The sequence below is a fragment of the Ictidomys tridecemlineatus genome, chromosome 10 (genome assembly GCF_052094955.1).
Source record: "Ictidomys tridecemlineatus isolate mIctTri1 chromosome 10, mIctTri1.hap1, whole genome shotgun sequence".
Classification (NCBI taxonomy): domain Eukaryota; kingdom Metazoa; phylum Chordata; class Mammalia; order Rodentia; family Sciuridae; genus Ictidomys; species Ictidomys tridecemlineatus.
Genome location: NC_135486.1, coordinates 13,500,560 through 13,513,878, shown reverse-complemented (window position 1 = coordinate 13,513,878; position 13,319 = coordinate 13,500,560). Strand labels below are relative to the sequence as shown.

General features: G+C 47.9%; 1 protein-coding gene across 11 annotated transcripts in view; it reads right to left on the bottom strand.

Moving 5' to 3' along the window:
- Positions 1-12,761, bottom strand: part of Cacna1e (calcium voltage-gated channel subunit alpha1 E) — a 444,235-nt gene extending 431,474 nt beyond the window's left edge. For 7 of the 11 annotated variants that reach the window (XM_078022435.1, XM_078022442.1, XM_078022438.1 and 4 more), the window contains exon 1: positions 12,061-12,495. The gene's annotated coding sequence lies outside the window, so the exon portion shown is untranslated. Of the gene's footprint in view, positions 1-12,060; positions 12,497-12,570 lie in introns of those variants that run through there. The other 4 variants (XM_078022437.1, XM_078022439.1, XM_078022445.1 and 1 more) reach the window with 2 other exon arrangements.
- Between the last annotated feature and the right edge of the window lie 558 nt (positions 12,762-13,319).

Below are 13,319 nucleotides of genomic sequence, written 5' to 3'. Positions count from 1 at the left end.
CTGGGGACCAAGCCTTCAACACATGAGCTTTGGAGGACATTGCAGAGCCAAACCATAATAGGTGGCATTTAAAATCAGACCCTAGATGAGTGATTGTAGATAAAGAAGTCAGAGGACTGTGTCCCAGGATATCCAACACCCACAGGCTGTTGATGAAGAAAAATTATCAAAAACCACTAAGAAGTTACTAATGGGGTAGGAAAAGCACCAGGAGAAGGTGTTACGTCCTAAAAGTTAGATGAAGAGAGCATTTCAAGGAGGGAGAGTGATCATCTGATAGGTCAAGGATCTCAAGATGAGAACTGAAAGTTGACTGATCAACAGGCAGGCCACTGATGATCTTAAGAAGCACAATTTTGGTGGAGTCAGGCAGAGGGGAGCAACATTAATGGGTGTTCAGGAAGAGTGGAATCATCAAATAGTACAAGGCAAGTTACTCTTTGGAAAGAATTCCATAAATAAGGAAGGAATAATAGCATTAGAATGTAAGAATTTTATAAGCACATAATAAAACAAACTATCTAGACAGAGGCCAGCAAACCAGGGCCCTTGGACTACATCTGGCCTGCTTGCCTTTGTTAAAAAAAGTTTTATTGGAACCCATCCATGCTGGCCATTTATATACTGGTTGTAGCTGCTTCCTGACTATAGTGACAGCACTCAGCAGTTGAGACAGAGACCACATGGCCCACAGACTACAATATTTACTGTCTGATCCTTTTCCGAAAATGTCACCAACCATGATCTAGGTAATGATCGTCAGTGGCTGCTAATGCCCCAAGGTGAGAGACAACCAGACATTACGGGCCTGTAATGGAAGCACTTACCACCCCAAGGAAGCCATCTTGCAAAAAAAAAAATAAACATCCAAACCTGAATCAAATGGACTTAAGTACCAGTGAACAGAAATCTTCAACAACTCAGTGGGGATACAAGCAGCAAAATTCACAATATGGGAAAATCTACAGGGGAAAAAAATGTACAAGTATGTTAAACAAACTATAAGGCCCAAAACAAAGTGGGCAAGGGAATCTACAGATTAAGGTTTAAGTAACTTTCAACCAAACATAATATATGAAAACCTTACTTAGATTCTGATTCAAACAAGCCAACTATAGAAAAAAAAAATTCATGCAACTGGAGAAATTTGAACACCAACTAGACATTTAAAGATAGGAAAGAGTTTATTATTAATTTGGGGTTGTAAAATAATGCTATCATGGGTTTTTAATCCATTATCTTCAAGAGATTGGTGCTCAAAAATTTTACAGATGGGATTATATGATGGCTGGAATTTGCTTGAAAATAATCCAGCGGGGAGGTACTGTGGGAAGTTTATGTAGAAAACATTGGCCATGCGTTGATAATATTAAAGTTAGGTACTCAGGGTTCATTATACTATCCTCTCTACGTTAGTATATGTTTGGAGTTTTCCCCAATAAAAAGTTAATTCAAAAAAGTTAAGCAAAAGTGGCAAGGCAGTGAGGGAACATTGAGCACCAAAGGATGTGAGGGTTCTAGGTGACGTTGATTCCGAGAGGCAGTGATGGGCTTGGGGAGAGTCTAAGTATTCCCTGCAGGCAGTGAGACCCTGGAAGATGGGCAGAGAGGAGAAGGCAGGGCACTTCAGGAGAGGAAATGAAGGCAGTGAAGGCTGAGGTCCTTCAGGGGTCCCCTTCCACAGACTTCCAGGGCATCCAGGCAGGAAGAGGGTGAAATGATGCCATCCGCCTCACTCAGCCTCCACGTCTCACTCTGAACCACTTCCTGTGGGCCCTCTCAATAGCATCAGGGCCCACAGCTGAGGAAGGAGCCCCCCTCCTGAAAGATACAGGACGAATTCTCAGGGAGGGCCATTGTGCACCCTGAGGATGGAAACGTCCCTGCCTGGGTGACTCCTCTCCCACCAGGCTCACCGTGAGGGCAAGCTCTGGCCAGTCCTCTTGTGGCCAATTCATTCTCAATCCCACCCAGGCTCCACCCAGGGGGGCTTTCAGTTCCGGGGTCCCCTGATTTCATGCAAGGATTTGGAGTGTGCATTTTAACAGTTGGAGTCCAGCACTTTCATCAGATGTTAGACCTTTATTTTATTGATTTTTATGTGGTGCTGAGGATCCAACGGTGCCTCACACATGCTAGGCAAGTGCTGTACCACTGAGCCACAACTCAGCCCTCATCAGACTTTAAAAGGGTTCTCTGACTGCAAAAGTGAAGAATCATAACACTGGAAGTTAATTTTTTGACATGCTGGATTTAGGGGCTATTAGAGCTCCTTCAAATGTTAATATGTGCTCCCTACCCCACAAAAAAAGAAGGGATTGTTTCTGGATCAATGAAAACAAAAATTAAAATTCTTTAATGACAGGCTAACAGCAGTGCAAATCTCAATCATCCTCTGCCTTTAGAAGTCAAATAAAACAGCAAACAGGAGCTAGCTCCCGTGGAACAGCTGATGTTATACATATTTTACAAGCTCCACAGTTTACAAAGCAAATTGTTTCATTGGTACTTCATATTTTGACTTTGAGAATGGGGCCGAGAAGACTTAGAAAAGAAGAGAAAAACAATAAAATCAGGTGCAATTTGAGGGGTTTTTTGGTGTGTGTGTGTGTGTGTGTGTGTGTGTGTGTGTGTGTGTGTGCTCAGTTCTCTTTCGGATTTGAATGGCCTCTACAAACCAGCATCCCCCAAGCCCCAACACTTTACACCCCCACCACAGCCACGCCTAAAAGGATGTGGGATCCAAGGCAATTTGTACCATCTGCCTCCCACAAATATTTCATATGCTCATTTAATCAACTTTTCCTGGGCCTGAGGCTCTGAGATGCTGGAGGACAGCAGATTGAGAGGGTGGGCTGCAGGCACTATGATGACTCAGCCAGAGCTCCACCTGCCACTCTGCCCTCCCAGAGGAGCCCAGCACCATCTCCCGTTCTCAAAGCCGCTTTGACTTTCTCTACCTAATATCTGCTGATTGTTTATATCGATTCAATATTTACCCAGGTCCTAAGAGGTAAGTACTATCCCTACATAGATGGGGGAAGCTCACATTCAGAGAAAAGAAGTCACCTGCAATAACTGATCAGCACTCTCTCCTTGGAGGCCTTCAGTTATAGAAGGTCTGGAGGGTGGTGGGTGGGTGGAGGATGATGGGAATGGGGGTTGGGCAGTGTGCAGGGAGGAACAGGGCTGGGTCGAGGCACAGTTCTCGCCCACGGGAGCTCACATTCTCAGAATGAGAGCAGCTTCTATTCCTCCTGAGCCAAAGACTGCAAGCAGTGAGTCCCCACAAGTCCCAGCCTCCCCCTCTCTCTTTCACTCCCGGAGACCCACATTCATTCATCCAACAGTGGCTGAGCTACCGACATGTGCTGGGCACAGTACTGAGAGTGGGAACACAGCCATGAAGAATACAAACATAATCCTATCCTCAGAGAACTTTCTGTCTGGGAGATGGAGACATTAAACTAAGAAATACATAAGCCTGGGGAGAGTGCTGTAACAGTGAAGGATACTATAAAAGAGGGTAACAGAGGGATCTAAATTAGGTAGGTTGATGGTAGCTGTCTGTACAGCTCAAAGATCTCATTGAAATTCTTGAATTGACATTCAAGTTGAGAACTGAACCAATGCTAGGCCTTAACCAACGGGAGCCAGAGGATGGGAGAGGCTCAGAAAAGGACAGTTTGTGCAAAGGCCCAGCCATGATAAGATTCTAAAGGAATCCAGAGTAGCTGGAAGGCAGTAGGAGAGAGATGTGGGCTAAAGCTGGAGTATGTGGAGAGCTGGTGCATGCAGGGCAATAGGCCTTGGCTAAGATCTTGATCAAGCTGGGAAGTGGCATGATCATATCTACATTTCAAGATCATGCAGGCTACCACGTGGACATGGGGCTGTGAAGGGGACCAAAGAAGAAACAGAACAGTCAGGAGGCTGTTGGGGTCACTCAAGTCAGAGATGATGGCAGCTTGGTCCAGCCAGTAGAGAGCAAAGGTAGAGAGAGATACTGAGGTGTAAGACTGACAGACTTTCATGAAGGATTGGCTATGTGGGGACTTGAGTCAGAGGAAGGGGCCATTCATCAAAACAAAGACAACTGGAAGACAAGCAGATCTGGCAGTCAGACCAAGAGTTCAGTTTGGATGTGTAAACTTTGAGATGCCTCTGAGAACATCAAGTGGACACATTAAGAATAACACTAGATATAGAGGTCTGAAGCTTGGAAGAGAGGTCTGAGCTACAAGTGGAAACATGGGATTGTTTTGAGCTGTGTGATGACCTAAGAATGTGCCCAGCAGACTTCCAACTATGGGGCGTGTGGTCAATTCAGAGCTGCCAGGTTCTGAAATCCATTACCAGGTTTGCACAGGGAGAGCAGGGCAGGGATACCCTGGATGGAGATATACTTGCTGCTGGGACCCCTGCTGCAGCCACATGGCTGGCCATCCCAGCTGATGGTCCACAGATGTGAGTGACACCAAGCTAAACAATCCAATTTTAATCAAACCAGCTAAGAACACAAGAACTACCCAGCCAAAGCCTAGAATTATGAGAAATGGTAAATTTCCAAGTTTTAGGATGACTAGCAGTAAAAGCAGTAAAAACTAACAATTTCAGAAGTTTGGAGTATAAAGGTGGTATTCAAAGCCATGGGAATGAGATCTTATTGTAGATCTTATCCTTGTCTTGTTCTTGTCCTTGGCCACAGCTTGCTCTGAAATTTAATCTAGCACCTAGTATGTTGCAGACAACATACTGAGGAGCCCTGGGTATACAGTGATAACTGAAACAATCTTAAGAAAAACCTGGGGGAAGGAATATAGAATCCTGCTTAATTCCTCTACTTCAGCCTCATGACCTCTCCTCTCCTCGACTCCCCTGTCGAAGTCACAGAGGTGAAAACTGTGCTTCAGCCCCAGGGAAGATGGTGCCCCACAGAAAGAAGGGGAACTGGGATTTGCTGGAGGCTCCAGGGTAGATTCTCTACTTGTTTCAACATTCAGTAAACTTACCCATCACCTGGTAAAAGCAAAGAATTGATGAGACATCGATGAAAGACAGGATTCCTGCTATCAGGATCTCACAGACTATGGGGGAGACTAACAATTACATCATCACCTAAAATTATGGTGCTAGAGGTAAGCACAGATGCTAACGGGGTACAAAGGAAAAGGATGGATGACTCCCAGAGGGAGTGCTAGAATCTTCCTGGGAAAAGGGCATTGCTTTAGCCAAGCCCTCATGGAGAAGGGCTAAGCAGGTCAGACTGATCTACCGTGGATGAAGAGCAGGGCAAATGGCAAGAAGAGGAGTCACAGTCAATTCACACTCTGGCTTGGGCAACAAAATGGGTGATGGTACCATTTGCTGGAAGAAGCTATATGACAGAAGGACAAGACCTGGTAAATGATGATGCTGGGTTCCGTTTTAGATGAGTTTGAGGTACTATGAAGGGCTGAAATAGAAACATCCACTATTCAGCTGGGGAGAAATTCTGAATCATAAAAGAGAATCCTGGGTTGGAAAACAAATGAGGAACTCATCAGCACGTGGGTATCGGCTGCAGCAAAGGGAAGGGAAGAAGACCCTCTGGAAGAGTGGGTACCATGAGTGAAAAGAGCCAGGGGTGGGACTGTGCAGCATCTACACTTAAGGATCAGTCACTCAGTCCGCACCTGGAGGAGGAACTCAGCCATCACTAGCCAAAAGAGAAAGTGCCAGGAGATGCCATCAGGTCCCCTGGTATCCCCGGCCCAGCTGTTCCAGCTCCCTTCTCAGCTATCTGTTAGAAGTGGCCAGGAAAGGAGTTAGCACTAAGACGTAAGTGGTCAGTAACAGATGTCGCCAGTAATATCTTCATTTTCACAGGCGTCTAAAATCCCAATAATTCTGGCTTTGAGGCAAAGACTGGAGTCAAATCCATGTTCCAACACCTACTACCATCCTGGATTCTGGAGGCCTTTGATCTCATCAATAAAACAGGAATAACAATTCATCTACCTTAAAGAGGTGTAAGACACACCAAGTAACTCTCACATGGTGGGTGCCCAACACTTAAGCCCTCCATCTCTATCTAACACATAGGAGCTCTATTTCCTCCATATTGCCCACCCCCTAACAGTATCGCCCATCCTTCTAACAGTCATTGTCAAACTGTGGTGTGCCTCAGACTCTCACCTGGAGGCGATCCCCTCCCAAAGTTCTGATTCAAAACCTCTGGGATGGGGCAGAGAAGTTCTTGGTGGTACTGTACTGTTGGCCCAGAAACCAGCGTGTTCTTCCTGAAGGGTCCTTACCATGAGAACGAATACCCCATGTACCCCAGAAACTAACCTGTGGCCCTGGAGAAGGGCTATGGGATCTCGGCTCTAAGGGTCTGGAAGCAAGATAAAGCAGTGGGAAACAAGGGACAGGGGCAAGCACACAGCCTTCTGGTTCAGCTGTCACCCAAGACATCTCAAGGGCTAGAAGTTGAATGATTCACACCTCCACGTTTGAAAAGCTGTGACTCATGGAACTGGAGACAATAGGTGGGCTGCATTGACTCAACCCACAGGGAAGTGGCAGGGAAGGGGAGCAGGTCTGCACAGTCACATTCAACTGGTCTCCTCCATACCCCATGAGCCTGGCACTGGCTGGACAGAAGAGAGATGTGGCAAAGTGGGAGGAAGCTGAAGTCTATGGAGAGGGTGCCCTGGACAGAAAGGGAAGTTTAGCTTCTTCTCAGATGTAGGTGGAAGGGAGGCCTGTGGGATCTTTTCCCAATTTCAGATAAGTTCACCTTGCTCTCACACTTACTCTCACTCATGCTCTGAGTTCAGAAGACCCTGGATATCAAGAAGAGCAATCTTGAACTTCCTCAGGAGTTCTCTCTCCTCAGTACTGCCCACCCCCCACCATCTCTCTGTGTCCTGGTGATGCCCAGGGAACATAGTGAATGGAAATCTCCAGGAAGGCCCCTTACCGGCAAGAGTAGAAGCAAAGGATCTTCTTTAGACAAAAGCCTGTCATAGGCATCATCTTATTTTATGTCTTTAAAAAAATCTCCCCTGAACTCCCAACTTACATTTGTAATTTACTATGTAAATTACTACTACGCTAGGTGGTGAAATTGCAAATACTAATTAATTACAATACTCACACTCAAAGATTTTTGCCTCATAAGATATAAAATGTACTGATTTTATTTTATAGTTTATAAAATACTTTCATATACCAATTTAACTTATTCCTTATAAAATCACAGAAAAATGATGGTTTGAGGGAAAATGGGGGGTCCTGAACTGGAATCAATTTCCATGCATGTATGGGTTTGTTGGGATGAACCCTACTACTCTGTATAACTAGAAAGCATGAAGAAGAAGGAGAAGGAGAAGGAGAAGGAGAAGAAGAAGAGGAGGAGGAGGAGGAAGGGGAAGGGGAGGAGGAGGAGGAGGGGAGGGAGAGGAGGAGAAGGAGAAGGAGAAGGAGAAGGAGGAGAAGAAGAAGAAGAAGAAGAAGAAGAAGAAGAAGAAGAAGAAGAAGAAGAAGAAGAGGAGGAGGAGGAGGAGGAGGAGGAGGAGGAGGAGGAGGAGGAGGAGGAGGAGGAGGAGGAGGAGGAGGAGGAGGAGGAGGAGGAGGAGGAGGAGGAGGAGGGAAGGGGAGGGGGAGGGGGAGGGGGAGGGGGAGGGGGAAGAGGAGGAGAAGGAGGAGGAGAAGAAGAAGAAGAAGAAGAAGAAGAAGAAGAAGAAGAAGAAGAAGAAGAAGAAGAAGAAGAAGAAGAAGAAGGGGAGGAGGAGGAGGAGGAGGAGGAGGAGGAAGTTGATGATATGAATCCTATTTTGTTCTTTATCATTCTGATCTCAGTTTAAATATTACCTCCTCAGAAGTTTTCTTTGACATCCCAACCTAAAGAGTTGCCCAGTTGTTGCCACGTTGCCCAATATTAATTCTCTGGATGACTTTCATCATGTGCTGATTTTTTTTCACACGTGTTGTCTACTTACTGTGTCTTTCTCTGCAATAAAATATAAATTTCACAGAAGTAGAATATTTGACCATCATGTTTACGACTGCATTACCAATACACAAATCAGCCTCCAGCCCAGAACAGGCACTGGAGATATAGTGAAGGAAGGAAGGAAGGAAGGAAGGCAGGAGAGGGAGGAAGGAAAGAAGCTGGGGGTGGGGGCGGTGCTCAGTGTCAGAACTGAGGCACGCACTCGGGGCTTTGTACCCCAGGCTGAGAGAAAAGCAACTGCCCACTGCCCCTGACACAGATCCACACCTAGAGCCCTGAGCAACTAGGACCAAATCCATGAGCCAAATGCTCACCCCATCCATCTACACCTTAGTTATCTCCTCTCCTTTCCTTTCTCCTCCTTGGGGGCCACCCTGAGCCAGCACCCGAGGTCTAAGGTTGACAAGCTGATCCTCCTCCCCTGGGAACAGAGGCAAATGCACCTGGGTCTCCAGCGCTGAACAGTTCACTAAGGCAGTCTGAGATCAACAAAAAGAGGAGCTGGAAGTTGTGTGTTCACCCATCACAATGAAACCCATCACCAAGGAAAGGGTGGAACCTCTGCTTTATTTAAGATCATTACATTCAAAAAAAACATCAATCAAGATTAAATAAGTCAAGAGTTACTCAATTGTCTTTTAAGAAGTAGAAATGTAAAATGTTCCTCATCACTTTTTTTAAAATTAAGAACAAAGAATAAAATCCCTATTCGGTAAATATAGCAAACAAAGAAAAATTCTACTGTATGACTAGTCAAGGGTATGAGGGAGAGACAAAGAATAAAGAATAGAGGCAGAGGAGAATCACAGAAGGGTCTCTGGGGCCAATACTCTTTACCTACCACATTCCGACCCAATCACCTCCCTGCCACCTTTCCCCCCAGGTCTCGTAAGTTATGGTGCCACATAGTAAAAAGGGATGGTGAATAGTTGGAAGCAATGTCTGGAGTTATCCACTTGAGGTTTTATTTTGATCTTCATAAAAGTGAGAGGATCTGAGCAACGTATCAATGTTCAGTTTTCCTGCTAGTCTACATAATTACTTTTGAGGAAGCCGAAGGGTGAGAAAACCCTTTCCAAGCCAACTTGGTCAGTCACTGATTCAACTTGCAGCCACCTAACTGTGTGGGGTCAGCATTTGGCTCACGGATTTGTTCCTAATTGCTCAGGGCTCTGAGCTGGGTTCAGAGTCAGGGGACTGGGCAGTTGCTTTTCCATCCTGCCTTGTTCTTGACTCCAATGGTGACGTGTATACTGCCTGTCCCTCAGACAATCATACCCCCAACCAGTATTCATGAGCACACTGGACTCAGATTCAGGAGCAAGATCATTCTGGGGGTAGTCCAAGTGGCCAGGTAGGGGATGAAATCACACACTTCATAGACACCAAGCAAGGACACTGCTGACAGAAAAGACAGGGTAGCGTGAGTCAAGAACCCAGCCCAGAGCCCTGAGCAGCTAGGACTAAATCTGCGAGCCCAACAGGATGCCTTGTGTGGCACCGTCAGCTAGCCATAGAATTGAAACCCAGCTCTGCCACCTCATAGCTGGGTGAACTTGCAAGTTACTTAATTTTTCTGAACTTTCACTTCCTCATCTCTAAAATGGAGATACCTATTTAACAGGATTGGGTAAGGATTCATCACAATCATATCTGGAAACTGCTTGATGTAGTAGCTGGAAAATAATAAGCTCTCAATAAATAGTAGCTAAACTTTTTGAAGCCCTGCAGGGATTTGGCTGTCTGGCAGATCCACGGCTCCCAGGGGACTGGAGGTGTGACTGACGTGTACCTAAGATGCCTCTACTTCACTCCCTTGCACAGCAAGGAAATAAAAATCAGGCATTTTCCTGCAAAAGGGTGATTCTGGAACATGATTTTCTCAGCCTAAAACCCAGGCAGCAGGTAGGATTTTTCTCTCCCGTCCGCTCTCTCAAGCCCAACACATATACCCAGTCTCAGAGCAAGGGAGAAGCTATGACGGCACTGATCCAATAGCTCAACTGTGTGACAGTGCGGGTCACCGTATATCATGCTGCCATCAACACAACACTCACAATTCCTGGCAGAAGGATGGCCTCCTGGGAGCCCCAGCCTCATAAATATCACAGTGAAGCAGACAGAGGGACAGAAACAGCTCCATGTAAATCACTCTCAATTTGTGATCCCTGCAATGTCAGAGCATGAAGTTCCATCCCAGGAAGGGGCGTTACAGGGGGACTGGCAAAGTTGGAGAGGGAGTTCAACAAAAGAAAGAAATTTGTATATTGAATATGGATTTTCAGAAGGAACTGAAATAAAGTCCTTTTAAAATCTGAAGGAAGATGCAAGATCAAAATGACATGAAAGCAAGCATATAGCCTTGTGAATTGTCCCTTTTTCCAACCAGTTACTCTTAGGACACTCATTTATCTCTACCTGTATGGACAGTCTCCATTGTCCATGTGTATTACTAATGTATATTGATTGACTCTTACAAGTGACCTGGCTTGGACAATGAATGATGTGATTACCCTACATTACCAAGTGATATAGCATCTCAGTTGACCAGAACAGTAGAACTGAATCAAATAGCAAGAAAAGGTCATTTTCTTCTAGATTACAGAGATAGCTGCACAATCCTACAAGACCCACACATGTGCAGGAGAGGAAGCCCCATGTTTTCCATAGGTGAGTCCTCTTGGAACTGCCATCCCCAGTAGAGGAAGCCCCTTTTTGGCTGATTCTGATGTCAGAGGAAACAAAGCAAAGCTCTTCATTAAGCATCAAAAATACCCTTTTCTTTTGTGAAAACACTTCCCTGAGTTCAGCTCTCACAGCCTCTCCTCTGGACTTATCTGTCCTGGCTCCCAGCCTTTCCTCTGAGGATGATGATGTCTCCATGACACAGTGTGGTTCTCAGCCCCCAAGAATAAGTAAGAATAATCAGGGTTCCTTCACCCAGGCCTCCAAAGGGAAGAGCTGAATCATTACAAGACCCCAGATCCAGGTCACCCACCTACCCACTCAGCCTGAACCACTGGCTCTGAAGGGTCACAGTCACAAACCCCGGCAGCAGAGAGGAGGATCACACACACACACACACACACACACACACACACACACACACACACATCTCAGCAAATGGCCAAACTACCATCTAGGTCCCCAGTGTGAGGAGGGAGCCTAAATATCAAGGAGAGGGGACCCAGAGAGGGGGAGGGGAGCACCTGCCATCAGTCTTTCCTGGGCACCTGCACAAGCAAAAGGGCACAGAGACCTGGGTGTTCGTTCCCTGAAAGAGATGAGCAACCGCCCTCGTGCAGGGAAACCCAAACCTAGTCAAAAAGCAAGTCATTTTAAGTAGCCTGGCTTCCTCTTGGTACTCTCCCCACCCCGCCCTCGCCAAGTCCCAATTCCCAGCCCCCTCCTAGGAAAGGACCCACCTGCCCCGCTCTGACTAGTGGCTCCAGAGACAGCCAGGCCACCCTACACCAGTCCCCAGTAGCCCCACAGCTGCACGCAGCTCCCTTCACAGAAACTTCGCTGGAAGCTCGGCCCCTGCTCCAGTGTCCTCTCCTCAAACGGTCCCCCACAAAACTTCCCAGTACCAAGCACTGGCCGAGCCGCCGGCACGGGGGAGGCAATGGAAACGGCTGTTGGAGGCCCGCAAGCTCGCAGAAAACCCCAGGCCTGCACTTGCTCGGGGCTGGTCTCCGCTCCCCTCCTCGGGCAGCGAGCGGGCCTCCCTAGCTGCGGGGTGAGAAACGCCAAACCACCCGCGAGTTGTCACCCCTGGGAGCCCCGGCAAGGGGCACACCACTCTGCTCCAAAAATCCAAACCGCGGTTTCCCCGCCCGGGCAATTGCCACAGAAGTTGCAAAGGGGCAAAGGAAGACCGTGGTGGAGGGAGATCCCGAGAAGGTCTGGCTAACTAGGAATCTCCGAGGTCCACGCACCCCCAACAGGTAGCGGCACCCGGGCCAGAGCCGCTGCGCCGCTGGGAGCGCAGCGCAGCCCCGCTGGCAACCCGCGCCAGGGCGCAGCCAGACACAGCTTCGGCAGCCAGAAGCGGGGCTTACCTTGAATTAACGCAGAGTCCCGCGCTCAGCTGAAGGAGGAGGGGGTGCTAGTATTCCCAAGACATCGCTGAATTATTTTAAAAGAGCAAAGGGGTGGGGGCAGGGGAACCGAGAGAGGGGGAGGAGAGATGGTGAAATTGAAGGAGGAATAAGGAGAAATCGACAGAAAGAAGGGGGAAGGAGGGCAGGCGGAGGTGAGGGAGAGAAATGGAAAACCAAATAAATAAATGAGAAGGGAGACAGTTTAGAAAAAAATATCTGTCTCCTGCCCACACAGTGGAAAAGAAATTTCTGGCAATCGGAAAGAGATCTCGTACACATGCCCCCCAGAGGGGACAGCCTGGGGACTAACAAAGGAGAAAGGAAGACGGGAGCTGTATCCAAACAGAAGAGATCGCTGTCCGGGCACCGCAGCTCTCCGGCGAGGGAGCGGGCGGAGGGTGGCGAGACAGAACGCCCGCGTGAGCGCGCACCGGGCTGGGGCGGGGGGCCGCCAGAGGCTTGACTTACCCGCGGGGATCTGTGCAGTAAACAGCCTGGGGTCGAGTAATCTAGGTGAGGGTTTCGGTGGAAAAGTTCAGTGACCTCAAACTTCTGCGGGCGATTTCCACTGGAGTACGCCATCCCCGTTGTGGGCGGGGGCGGTCCCCTCTCCTGGTCCGGCTTATGGACCGCACCAGCGTCCTGACCTCTTGCCTCGACAGGAAGGAGGAACTATGATCTACAGAGCACGGCCACATCTAAGGAGAAACAAAAGCGACTTGGGGGGTGGGAGGGCTTGGGGGATCGAGTTAAGGGAGACAGAGAAGTGTAGGTAACAAGCCCCGAGCTGGATGTTGCTCAAAGAAATGGGCTCTCATCCAGGGAGGAGGCTCTCTGCTGCCTCTGGACCACCCAGAGCCCCCCTGAGGGTCTCCAGGGGCCCACTGAGGGCTCTAAGGGAACCTGTTCCCTGGAGGCAGTTAAGGAGCTCAAGAAACAAACAGCCTTAAAAACTGAGTCTAACTGGCATCTCCAGGGCCTCCTAGACCTGAATCCCCCCCTAGAGCTTCCTCTCCCCAATTCCTCTGCTCTCAGCATGTCTTTCCCTCAAGAATGACCGAAAGTGCTTCTCAAAGCCCTTCAGCCCAGTCTCCCTCCCATCAGTCGTCTCTGCTGGTCCCAGCAGGGTCCCCAGAGGGGCCTTGCAAGGTGGCATTATAAGCAACTGTCCCTCTCTCCCTTTCTCTTTACAGAGAGGAGCCCAGGAGAAGGGGTAG